Source organism: Pinus tabuliformis, chromosome 9 (assembly GCF_031772625.1).
Source record: "Pinus tabuliformis cultivar Carrire ecotype Pingquan chromosome 9, CPIR1, whole genome shotgun sequence".
Taxonomy (NCBI): domain Eukaryota; kingdom Viridiplantae; phylum Streptophyta; class Pinopsida; order Pinales; family Pinaceae; genus Pinus; species Pinus tabuliformis.
Window position 1 is genome coordinate 601,443,880 of NC_142307.1, and position 13,489 is coordinate 601,457,368.

At 33.6% G+C, this 13,489-nt stretch overlaps 1 pseudogene; it reads right to left on the reverse strand.

The window, feature by feature from the left end:
• Positions 1-953, reverse strand: LOC149150007 (uncharacterized; annotated as a pseudogene).
• Positions 954-13,489: the final 12,536 nt, after the last annotated feature.

Here is a 13,489-nt window from a genome sequence, read left to right on the forward strand (position 1 = left end):
TCAAGGCTTCGACAAAGTTCAATAATTCTGATTGGCCTCTAGCCTTTCAACTATGATCTGGAGGAATTTCAAGTACTAGGAGGCCACATCAAGAACAAGTACAATATCCATGGAATTTCCTTCAGGAAAAAGCTCCTAAATAGATCTATAACATTTTTCATTTTCTCTTCCCTTGACTTCTCCATGATATCGGTTTCCCCACTTTAGCGGCATTGTTATTTGTGCTAATGTTTCTTGATTCCTAACTTGTTATGGGTGGAAAGAGAACACCATCTGAATTACTTTTCCCATTCAAAACTACCTTATGTTGGATAGAAAGCAGAATAAAGTCAACCTCCTTTTCTCTGAATTCCATACATTCATATTTTCTATTCCTACTTGGATTATCATTGCTAGTATGTCCACTATCTTGTGTCTGGCTTAGCTGGTCATTTCTTATGGCTTCACTTGAAGTGTGACCAATGCTATCATCTTCTTCCTCATCAAAGCATAATAGGGGTTCAATATCTCTAATATCTTCTTGTAATTGACTTTGATAACCTCCTTTGCTTGAGCCATTAGAACTCATTTGGCTTCTACTTTCTTCTTGTGTGGAGAAAGCAACAAACCTGTAACCAATAGCCTCTACACTCAACCACGTCCTATTTCATATTCCTTGCAATGCTTGTGAATGGAGTCATATGCTCCTTGTATGCCAAAAACCCATCTTAGATAGTTGAACTAAATACCGAAGGTAATTCCGAAATGATTTTTGTCTTACGTATTCTATTAAAGGCATAGATTTTGTCCAAGCCTTATTCTATTATAGACATAGATTTTGTCCTGAAGCCTTTTGTAGAGTTGGGTACCAGGTTTGGAAACTCATGCACAATGGGAGGGTGGAAAATGATTCAAACTCTGCTTGTAGCCTGATAAAAAATAATGAATGTCTTGGAACATGCTTCAGAGACCATAGCACCTTTTACCCACAAAAAATAATGCCCCTCTATGAAAATCCACTATAAATTTCAGGCCTACACACTGAAATTTTTCCCATAGATGATTTCAAGTGTGGACCACCTTTACAAAAGATTCTTCGGTGAAGATCACATGAAACATCATTTGTCAACGCGTTTCGAACCAACCAGTGTGGTTCATCGTTAGGACAAGTTGAAGAAAAAGATCCAGCTAAGCAAGTTAAATAGACAGAGCAGAGCCTCAACCGGCTAAGGAGACCAACAGCTACTTTTGACTAGGTACCTAGGTCAAAACCCTTTTTAATAATTAAAGGGAAAAAAGTACCCTAGGGGAACCAAAAAATAATATTATGATAATAGTTAGTTAAAAATATTAATAAATAATTAAAATATTAAGTAAAAAAAAATTAATTCATGATACTAGTTAGTTAAAATAAATAATTAAAAAAATTTATATTTAAGGAAAAGAAATTTCCTAGGGGGAACAATCCCTTAAACTAAATTAAATAAAATAATTTAAAGATAATAGTTTGTTAAAATATTAATAATCCATGATAAGAGTTAGCTAAAATAAATAGTTTAAAAATTATATTTAAGGAAAATACCCTAGGGGGACCAAAAATAAATTAATAGAAATAATTTAATAATAATAGTTAGCTAAAAATATCAATAAATAATAGAAAAATTAGTAACTAAAATAATTCAAAAAAAAAATCATTTAATGATAATAAAAACATTAATAAATAATTAAAATATTAAAAAAAATTAATTCATGATACTAGTTAGTTAAAATAAATAATTAAAAAATTTATATTTAAGGAAAAGAAATTTCCTAGGGGGACCAATCCCATAAACTAAATTAAATAAAATAATTTAAAGATAGTAGATTGTTAAAATATTAAAAAAAAAAATTTAATAAATAAATAAAATTATATTTACGGAAAATACCCTAGCGGGACCAAAAAATAAATTAATAGAAATAATTTAATAATAATAGTTAGCTAAAAATATTAATAAATAATAGAAAAATTAGTAACTGAAATAATTCATAAAAATCATTTAATGATGATAAAAATATTAATAAATAATTGAAAGGGTAGTTAAAATAATATATAAATAATAAGTTAAAAATAAATTAAAATTTTATAAAAATAAATAATTAAAATGGTAATAAAGGTAATATTTTAGTGTTAAGTTAAATTAGAGAAATTAAAATGGTAAGTTAAATTAGAGAAATTAAAAACATGACTATTCTTATGAGAAAAAAATAAAATAAAATAAAATAAAATAAATAAATAAATAAAATCAAAATCAAAATAAAACATAAATAAATAAATAAATAAAACAAATAAAAGTTAAAAAAAAAAGGACGACTAGGTCAAGAGTGCTGGGACCCAACACCGACTGATCTTCCAGCCATCATCTCTATTGAGATTATTCAGCATCTTTTCAATTTCAAGCGCCTGCCTAAATTTCCAATGATGGAAGTGCGAAACCTTAGCAATAACACTAGCTTCCTCAATACAAACATGATGATTTGTTTTCTTAGCATGCTCAGCTAAAGCGGAAAGTTTGCCTATGCCTAAGGTCGGCTGCATGCTCACTAATCCTTTGATTAATGGAGCGACAAGTTTCCCCAATGTAGGGGGTCCCACAGGAACAGGGGATCAAGTACACCCCATTGGGGGTCCTACCTACCTTCTTGCTAAGTTCTTGGCATTAAAGCTTAAGCCCTTGGTTGGTTGTACGGAGTCCTTCGTAAAAGACTCTACTTCCTTCATTAGGGAGCTCAAGGACATCAAGCTTGACCCTGGGGACATTCTTGTTAGTTTTGATGTTGTTTCGCTCTTCACTTGCATCCCTATTAGTGAGGCCACGGAGGTAATCAACCGCCTAACAGATCCTGACATTGCTAAGTTAGTTGAGATCTGTCTCACTTCTACGTTTTTTTGTTTTGAGGGAGAGTTCTTTGAGCAAACCTGCGGGGTTGCTATGGGCTCAGCCCTTTCCCCTGTCGTTGCTATTCTTTTCATGGAAGATTTTGAGTCCAAGTCTCTAAACTCTTCCCGGCTCTTGCCAAAGCTTTGGAGAAGATATGTGGATGACACCAATGTTATCTGGTCTCACAGCCAGAAAGAATTAGATCTCTTCTTCAATCATCTCAATAATCAATCCTCTGCCATTAAGTTCACTATGGAGTAGGAGGTCGATGGTTGCATTCCATTCCTCGATATTCTTATTTCTAGGAACAGTGATGGTTCCCTCAACCACCAAGTTTTTCAGAAGAAAACGCATACTGAACAGTATCTTCATGCCAGTTCACATCATTTCCCAGCTCAAAAGATGGGTGTTCTCAATACCCTTGCTACTCGGGCTCTAAGGATCTCAGATAAGAAGAGTTTTGAGAAAGAAAAATCCCATCTCCTTGATGTCTTTGTTGAGAATGGCTATAGTAGATTTATGGGTCAGAGGGCTTTCCTTAAAGCTTCCAAGAATTCATTGTCCCATCAAGCTCCAAAGGAGCGAGTTCCAGGTGTCGATCTGCCATATGTTCAGGGGACCACTGATAAGATTGGTAGGATTCTCAGGACGCATAATGTCCCTGTGACCTTTAGGCCCCTGAACACCATTCGCATGTCCCTCCGATCCGCGAAGGATCCTATCGACCCTAATGATATGAAAGGGGTGTACTTGATCCCCTGTTCCTATGGGACCCCCTACATTGGGGAAACTGGTCGCTCCATTAATCAAAGGATTAGTGAGCATGCAGCAGACCTTTGGCATAGGCGAACTAAGTCTTCCGCTTTAGCTGAGCATGCTGAGAAAACCAATCATCATGTTTGTATTGAGGAAGCTAGTGTTATTGCTAAGGTTTCGCACTTCCATCATCGGAAATTTAGGGAGGCGCTTGAAATTGAAAAGAGGCCGAATAATCTCAATAGAGATGATGGCTGGAAGATCAGTCAGTGTTGGGTCCCAGCACTCTCGACCTAATCCTCCTTTTTTTTTTTAACTTTTATTTATTTTTATTTATTTATTTTATTTTATTTTATTTTATTTTATATTTTTTTTCTCATAAGAATAGTCCTGTTTTTAATTTCTCTAATTTAACTTACCATTTTAATTTCTCTAATTTAACTTAACACTAAAATATTACCTTTATTACCATTTTAATTATTTATTTTATAAAATTTTAATTTATTTTTAACTTATTATTTATATATTATTTTAACTACCCTTTCAATTATTTATTAATATTTTTATCATCATTAAATGATTTTTATGAATTATTTTAGTTACTAATTTTTCTATTATTTATTAATATTTTTAGCTAACTATTATTATTAAATTATTTCTATTAATTTATTTTTTGGTCCCCCTAGGGTATTTTCCGTAAATATAATTTTATTTATTTATTTATTTATTTTTAATATTTTAACAATCTATTATCTTTAAATTATTTTATTTAATTTAGTTTATGGGATTGGTCCCCCTAGGAAATTTCTTTTCCTTAAATATAAATTTTTTAATTATTTATTTTAACTAACTAGTATCATGAATTATTTTTTTTTTAATATTTTAATTATTTATTAATATTTTAATTATCATTAAATGATTTTAGTTACTAATTTTTCTTTTATTTATTGATATTTTTAGCTAATTATTATTATTAAATTATTTCTATTAATTTATTTTTGGTCCCCCTAGGGTATTTTCCTTAAATATAATTTTTTAACTATTTATTTTAGCTAACTCTTATCATGGATTATTAATAATTTAACAAATTAGTATCTTTAAATTATTTTTAATTTAGTTTAAGGGATTGTTCCCCCTAGGAAATTTCTTTTCCTTAAATATAAAATTTTTTAATTATTTATTTTAACTAACTAGTATCATGAATTAAAAATTTTTTACTTAATATTTTAATTATTTATTAATATTTTTAACTAACTATTATCATAATATTATTTTTTGGTTCCCCTAGGGTACTTTTTTCCCTTTAATTATTAAAAAGGGTTTTGACCTAGGTACCTAGTCAAAAGTAGCTGTTGGTCTCCTTAGCCGGTTGAGGCTCTGCTCTGTCTATTTAACTTGCTAAGCTGGATCTGTTTCTTCAACTTGTCCTGATGATGAACCACACTGGTTGGTTCGAAACGCGTCGACAAATGATGTTTCATGTGATCTTCGCCGAAGAATCTTTTGTAAACTTGATATGGATCATAGAAGCCTAAACTCTACTGTTGACCACCTATCTAGAAAAAATGTGTAGCTTCCTTCTGGGACCTCAATTGATGCATGGGATCCACTAAATCAATATCAATGCTTCGTATAGCAGTAAGAAATAGATTTCCTGGTGATATAGCCAACCCAAAGCAACTGACAAATACATATGATAAACGGCCCATGTAATTTTTCAAATTTTATTGTTTTGAAGCAAGGTTAGGAAAATTTTCTGGGGAAAGGTATTGGAAGAAGAGAACTCCCATATTTTATCCAACTACCGATAGAGTTGTCATTTCTGTAGTTGTATAGGAATCTTCCTCAAATGTCCATGTGATATCTGTAACCACTTGATCATAAGCCTCTTACTGACCCGACTTGTGATATTTACACCTAGAGGTGTAACATATCAAAAAAAATGGAAGGACAAAACCTTTTCCAATTACTATAAGAGCCTTGTTTAGGGATTTTGGAGTTATGACCGAGGATACTTCTAAGATGGGTACTGAATTAGCTGGTACCACCTCCTTCAAGAGACCTAATGGCACAAATTTAGTAGTAGAAGACATATATTGAGGCTTCTAGGATACTCATGCCATAGCTTAGCATTTTTCTCAAAATTTATAGTGGAAAAAAATAATTTTGTTGCTTGAACTATCCACATCCATTTTCTGAAAAAAAATTTAGAGTGCACATGGCACAAATCACTACAATAACCCAAGATTTAGGAACCTAAAGTAGGCCAAATAGCCTCACTTCTAGTTGTTGCAGGTTATGTTCAATAGTGCACAAATGTGCTTCAAGGACTCTTTATAAAAAACCTTTACCATATTTTTCTCTAATAGCCAATATAGGAAAAACTATTGGATGAACTTGCCAAAGAACTTTCATCTTCTTCCAAAGAGGATTTTCTTATTGGTGAACAACAACAAGAATATATGCCAATAGCCCACAATGTGTTGCATATTGATCTGCACTGATCATAGATGACACACCATTTCTAGAATGTTTCCTTGTTGCTTGTGCACTAGATTTTACAGGAATTTCTTGACATAGGCTTTTCCCTAGATCGGAGGTATCCATAACCACTACCAAACCATTTTAGGAAACTCTTTTGACTTGCAGATAAAGCTCTAGAATAGTAACTAACCATGATTTCTATTCACCATTCCATATCAGTGCTACCCTCACATTATCAAGATCTAATGAATGCATCCACACTCACCATTTTATGCTACATTCATGATCCTTTATTGCATTCTAAGCACGTATTGCTATCACCATAGGCCATTAAACCACGTTTCACTATAGTTTTTCATCAAATAAGTTGTGTGCTAAGTGCTAATGTAGAAACCCCTATTAGGAACTTTCCATAACCAAGTATGGCTTTCAGGTCATTTCTTTATTGCTTCAAAGAGCTCCAAGGCCTTGCTATAATGCCCAATCTTCACATAACCAATAATAAATGAAATCCACAAAACCAAAATCCCATTCACAAATTTTGTCAAATGGTTGGTAGGCACCCTCCATTCTCCTACTATTAGTCAAAGAATCGATCAAGAAATTACACCAAACATTGTGAGGATTTAAACAATCTGGGTGACCACTCATAAATAGTTCGCTTGGATGTTCATTTAAGATCCTTCTCGACCATGGCTACTTTTAGGTGAAAATAAACTATCCAATAGTGGATCCATCTCCACCACACTCATTGCATATCATGATATTCATCTGTATTGGAAACAATATACAATAATTTGTATAATCATGAGAAGACACCCTTGGATTTATTTGCTATTAGGTGAAAATAAACCATCCAATAGTGGATCCATCTCCACCACTCTCCTTGAATATCATTCTATTCATATGTATTGGAAATCATATACAATAATTTGTACAATCAGGAGAAAATACCCTTGGCATTGTTTGTTAGTATATGATAGACATGTTTGGAAGAGTGAGGGGACAACTTGTAATATAAATCCATTAATTAAAACCTATGGCTATAAGAGCATTGAACAATTAGTACCAGCATGCCTATTTTAAATGATGCAAGAATTTCTATCCATAGCCAATTTGAGCATATCTTGTTGTTTTTCCAATGCAAACAATTAGAAGAGAATGGATATCAGATCTGTCCTACTTACTATAGCACACTTATATCTAAATTAGTTTTGGTGCATTTTTTTGGAGATGGAAGCTCATCCTCCTCCATTTATAAATGTTGGGCAAAATTTGAGAAAAAGAAAATACACTGAAACGAAAAGCAATGCAACAATGATAGTGAAATAATAATAATAATAATAATAATAATAATAATAATAATAATAAAATGAAAAATGTGTCAAATTTCAAATCATATAATTCTTCATTTAGAAAAATAAACTCTAAAGCTAGTAGCTTAAGATTTGAAATATTTAATCAAATAGCAAAGATGAGTTGCACTTGTGTACAAATTCATATTTCTGGAATATATTCCCAGTGAAAATGAGCTAAACATAAACCATTCAATAGCTCTGACAAGATATTAACAGTGTGTGCTAATTCTAGTTACTTTTCTTTGTATGACTATATTAAATTGTTTGTAAATTATTTTTTATTATTAGCTTGTTGTGTGGTTCACGTTACAAGGGTGTGACATTAAGCTAACTCTCTTGAGCTATTTTTTATTAAGTTAAAAAGAGGGGCTGCATGATTATATATTTTACATAATACAAATATTATGTCATTATGTGTCAAACATTTTTTTTTTTAAATCAATGCCTATATATGCAATTTCAACGATTGCCATAATGCATGTTAATTATTTAAAGGGTGCTAGATTAATGGAAGAGCACTTGCCTGTTGGTGGTTCGATTCCATTGTGCCCTGACATGAATTAATCAATGATATTGTAGTTTATTTTTAATTAAATATTTTCAATAGTGAGATATTTTTCTGGATTCATTGATTTATATTGTCTCTAAAGAGACAAAAGTGATATTGTATTGTTTTTAAATATAATTTTTTATTGTCTCTGAAGAGACAATAGCTAGGATTAAAGACATATTGTCTCTATAAAGGCAATTTCTTTAATCTCAACTATTGTCTCTCAAGAGACAAAACTGAAGTTGTCTCTTAAGAGACAATAATGCTTATGTTATATATTGTCTTTATAGAGAGAATATTTAAGACAATAATTTGAGACACCCACTTAAAGACAATATTTAAGACAATACACAAAACTGAAGTTGTCTCTTAAGAGACAATAATGCTTGTGTTATATATTTTCTTTATAGAGACATTTTTTTAAGACAATAATTTAAGACACCCACTTAAAGACAATATTTAAGACAATACACAATTACTTTTGTCTCAAGTTAAAACAATATACCAAAAAATTGTCTCAAATATTGTCTTAAAAGACCCCTCTATATTGTAGTGTTTCAGTTGTATAAAAAATATGATATTTACATCATAATTTGCCGTCCTTGATTGAACTTAGATTGAATTGAATGATAATGGAAAATACCGGTTACAAAGCATTCATTCTTCCATGCTATCATATCAATCACAGTTAAATAATTATCTAATTACAACCTATGCCCACGCCATGTTTTCGCAAAATCTGAATAGCTATTGATACCATTTAGTGCACATGTCTTTGTAATTGACTGAAAATAACGCTATTATAAAAATAAAAATGAAAGTGGAAGCGAAAGCATTGTAATTGTTTGGTGGATTTTGTAGTTCTATATGAGGATTTCATTCTTTTGCCAGATTAGACATGTATTTAACTGTCTTCTCCATTTTGTGAATTATGAAAAACTCCATTTTCACAAACTTTAGGTTTGTAGATGATTGTTTCGGTCCCAAAAAAGATTCCAATATGCACTAGAAAACACTAAAAAGACTTTTAACACCGTTGATAAAAGTTCACATCCTTTGGGTGCACCCGTGGATTTCAACTTGTTTCTTTTATTACTTTATGATCTAATCACCGGTCATATGTGATATTTCCTTTCAATGTAATAACTAGAATGACCATGTGGTTGATATAAGCTCAATCCATAGAAACATTCAGGGCATCTCAGTTGGTAATCAAAAACATGTGAAATAGTTGAAACTCTATAGGTTATAGTTCAAATCCCTGTTGCTATTACGTGTACAGGGAAAAGGACATATCGTAACCAGTTTATTGACAGTTACCTATCATATACATCAATTATGATCCTCAAGACTGTAGAGGTCATAGTTCAAGCAACCAATATATATATATATATATATAGATATATATATATATATATATCTATATCTATATCTATATATATATATATATATATATATATATATATATATATATATATATAGTTATTGATATATTAATTCTACTTTAAGTACATATGTCCCCATCTATGGCCATCGACCCAGGCATCAACTAATCCCCACCCCTGGTTGGCATGCCCCTATCATATTATTATGGTCATACATATCATGGGTTTTCCTACTTTCCCCATTTTCCAGTGGTTCTGCAACTTTGAATCATAGATGTGAACCAAACAAGTGGACAACACATACCCCACAATACATATTGAATGTAGTAGGATTTCAAATTTTATATCTATCCCAAGATTTCAAACTGGAGTGCACCACATTTTTGAAATGACATCTGGTTTTGGAATACGATTTTATCCCACCAGGTGCACAATATTTCCATGGGAAATAGACCGACGAAAGGAAGGAAGTCCATGGAAGTCATGCCAGCAACGGGGTTGGGAGTCGGTGATTCAACAACCTTTGCAATGCCAAAGAGATCGAACATCGAGACCACAACATATGCAATTACCAATGTAAATGTGGATGCCTTCATTTCCATTGTCGTTACAAGTCATGAAGATGGTGTTGGAAATATTAATCCCAACCACTGCCTTAAACACACTGACAAACAACATGATTTCTTACTCAACTATTGCAAGGTTGCAATTTTTTATGCAGGCAGAAGGACTAAAGTATGAGCAGATGTACATCGTTGACCATTCCATAACACATCAGATAGTTAAAGCACTTAATGATAAGTTATCAAATATGTATGGGAAAGCATTTACTTTGTAACCTTTACTGCATTGTGGAACCTCTCCAAGTTCAGAAAATCCCTCATTTTGTATCATTTTGAGAGGTAGTGAGGAGAAAATCGTGGAGAAAATATTGGTGGGCGCATGAAAACAATAGTTACTGTGTGTGTTACTCTCCAACCCTTGTGTGGCATAAATCATAATAATTTTTTTTCTTTTACTTGTAGTAGTAGCCTCCAACTTGTTAGTGCCTAAATCTACCTCAGGCTAAGAAAGGCAGGTCTAGGGTAAGATCAAGCCACGCTTAACCTGATAGCTAGCCCTACCAGGTAAGGAGAGGGTTCTCTCCTTGTTAATCTAAAAGAAAATATGGCAAGTAAGGCTTGAGATGACTGAAATGAATTCTAATTTTAGGCTAGGTATATGCTCAGAGGATTTTTATTGATTTTAATGGTTGGTTACTGGATCAGATGAGGAAGGCAGCTTTGGGTCCGGGAAATCAACTCAGATTTGCAGAGGTTTCTATGGGGCGAGGTAGGCAAGTGTTTTAGCACTTTGAAATGAGTGTGATGGTGAGTCTAAAGACTGGTGAGGAGTTGGAGAGGGCATGCAAGTTTCATGAATCCTCTTCAAATAGCAGAAAACATTTAAAACTAAATGACACCCCAAGGCAGAGCACTGAACATCAATGGATTCCACCTATTAATCTTGACTCATTCAGTTATGTAGAGAAAGATAGATGATGGCACATATACACATAAGAGAAAAACTATATAACAGAGGAGAAAACAATGCTAATTCACATTGCCACAAGAATCCCACAAAATGTTGCAAAACCCTGGTTCATTTCCTTGCGAAATTGTAGAAGTGATTTACAAAGTAGCTTAATGCATCCACAAGAGTCCAACCTTGACAAATGACTAAGGAAGAACAAGATATAGGAATCAAACCACCTATGCAAGCCATCAGGGGTCGAATCCATGAGTCACAGAGTTGTTTCAACAGGATCTAAACTAGGAACTGAAAAATAGGCAGTGGAACAACTTGCCTCTAAAACTATGGAAACTAATTCATTCATCCTCCAACCAACTCTAACTAATGTATCTACCTCCTCAAGTCATTTTTCATCATTTTTACATTATAGTACATCATATTACATCATCAATTTACCAAAGAAAGAATAAAAAGTCAAACTTCCAGCAAACTAGGTGGAATTTTGAGTTTTTAGGCAAAATTGGCAAAATTTTGCCTGATGCACAGTGCCCTGATCCTAATGTGCAGTGCCATTTCAAGCCTGAGTTTGAAGGCCTTCCACTTCACCAAATCAGGCCCATGATAGCTTGTTGGAAAGCTATGCCTATATAATTTATAAGACAACTGAAATTTTTGGATTTGGAGTCCATTTGTCCCTTCAAAAATCATTTCTCCAAGACTAGTTCCTGTGGGTCCAAAAAGTGGCAGAGAGGGCATTTTTTAGGTGTTTTTATTCCCCTTTACGTGACCCAGATCTCCTCCAAATTTCATGAAATTTTCTTGGTTTCATTATTTTTCCATGAGGAATCCAAAAATGAAATCCATTTTGCAAAATTCCTAGCCAAATCCACTGGCACTGCGCATCAGCTGAAAAGTCTTGTGTTTTGCATTTTAAAAATTGTGAAATGACAAAATATTCTCAAAATTGCTTCAAATTTGGCAAGAGGATAGCTTACTAATTGATTTGCTGAGCCAAGGAAGCTTCAGCCAAAATTTTAAGTTTTCTTGTTCCTTTTTGGCTTTTAAGGCTCTCTTCAGCTTAGCCTTTAGGCCATTTATCCTTGTCTTGCAAATTTTATTCGAAGCTAAGTAATGATAAGCCATGTGGCACAACATTTTCTTCTCCTTGTTAGCCTTATCAAGAAGCTTCTCAAGGTGGATATTCACTCTTTCCAACCATGATTCTTGGTCAGCCTCAATTTCTTGCTTTAGGGATGTCATCTTGGTTTTTCTTCTTCCTAGCCTGACTCACTATTTCTTGTCATGGGGCTTGGTGCTTGTCTTAGGGAAGTGATGTGATGATAATATGGTGGAAAATTATAATGGGGGAGGACAAGGGAGATGTGTATGAAGAGATTTTACTAATGGGAAATGGATATGGGGAATGAAGGGATAGGTTTTAGGAAACTAGGGTTTTGTGAGGGATTTAGGGTTTGATGAAGGGAATGAGTTGTCTTAGGGAAGTGCGATTGTTAGGATATTCCGACACATAGGAAATAGTTAAGTACAACTTGGTCTAGTATAGAGTTAGGTATAGAGTTAGGTAAAGTGTGTTTCTTTACCTTGTACATTTTGTAACTTACAATCCGACGGTCACGATATGTAGTGATCCGACGGTTCATTCTCTCCTCGGTATTACCGACACTTGATCCATGGCTTGACACCTGATTGGTCCATGATTTCTATTTAAAGCACATGGAGGGTCATTTGTAGGGTAATCCATGCATGAGAGAAGCATATGTAAATTTTCATTCTTTTATTAATAAATTGCCTGAAGTGGCTGCGTTGGCTCAGGCCGTGGACTGTTTCCCTCCTTGAGGGCTTTAACCACGTCAAAAATACTGGTGTATTGATCCGCGATATGGTTGTGAGCTGTGTCCTTTGGTGTTCTGTCTGAGGAACTTACCCTGTAAATTCCTACATGGTATCAGAGCTATTTGAGGGCCGCGTCCGTTGGTGATCCAAATCTGAAGCCAGTAGAACTGCATCTGACTGCCGTTTCCTAGATCTACTGTTTCTGACTGCTTTCGGGCTGAGAGGACTGCTCTGTTGTGTTGAGAGCATCTATTCCAGTGAGGAACCCCTTTCGTTTCAGGCGAAAATGTTTCCGTTAGCCCTAGCTGTCTCATTTTTAAGATCTGGAGGTATACAGTGTTTATTTGCAGTTTACAGTTATTTTCTCTCTGTTTATTTTGGTTTTGGTTTATTTATCCTTTTTTATTACCGGATCTATACCTTTCATTTCTGCGTATGCTCTTTTCCCTGCGACTCTGTGTGATCTGGGCAAATCAGAAACAGAAAGGAAGGATTTTTCTCATGCGTACACTATTCTCCCTGCGCCTTAGTGTGATCTCGGAAAATCAGAAACATTGAGAAAAATATGTAGTTTCCGGCTAAAGCTAACTTTGAGCCGCAAGGTTCATTTTTGAAAATATTTAGTTTTTTGGCTAAAGCTAACTTCGAGCCGTAAGTTTTGTTTTCTTTGCATGTCCGTGTTGGGTTTTGTGT